Source organism: Trichechus manatus, unplaced genomic scaffold (genome assembly GCF_000243295.1).
Source record: "Trichechus manatus latirostris isolate Lorelei unplaced genomic scaffold, TriManLat1.0 scaffold00141, whole genome shotgun sequence".
NCBI lineage: Eukaryota > Metazoa > Chordata > Mammalia > Sirenia > Trichechidae > Trichechus > Trichechus manatus.
Window position 1 is genome coordinate 3,567,528 of NW_004444077.1, and position 826 is coordinate 3,568,353.

The following is an 826-nucleotide window of genomic DNA, read 5'->3' on the forward strand; positions in this document are numbered from 1 at the left end:
AAGTCGATTCCAACTCATAGTGACCCTATAGGACAGAGTAGAACTGCCCCATATGGTTTCCAAGGAGTGGCTGGGGGATTCAAACTGCCGACCTTTTGGTTAGCAGCTGAGCTCTTAACTACTGTGCCACCAGAGCTCCATATATACATATAGTTACATGTATATATGCGCACACATATACACACTTATACACATATATACACACATATGTAACCACACATATTTTTTTGGTTGTTGTTGCAAAATTATATATGTCCTAGCATTTACAGAAATATCCTTTTGTGTGTGTGTGTACTTCTTAGTGACATCATTTACCTTGGTCAAGCTGTGTGTTACCTTTCTCCTCACCAAAAATAACAAGCGTCTACTATCCAAAGAGTGATTCCCCCTCTCCCAACCCCTACCCATCTCTGGTAACCACCAATGAATGTTGGTTTCTGTGTGTATATCTGTTTTTGTCTTTTTATAAATGTGAGATCATACAATATTTGTCCTTTTGTGATTAACTTATTTCGTTCTGCATAATGTCCTCCAGATTCATTCATGTGATGTTTCAGGGACTCATCATTATTCTTTACGGTTGCATGGTATTCCATTGTACGTATGTACCATATTTTGTTTATCCATTCATCTGACGATGGGCACACTTAACTTCTTTATGCCTCAGCTTTCTTATCTTTCTCTGTAAAACCTTTCCCTAGAATTCTACATCCTCATATTCTTATGCATGTAAATAAAATAATACATTTGAAATACTCAGAACATTGTTTCACCTATAAAAAACACATAAGTATTATCTATTAATTTTTTTTTATTATTATTACTT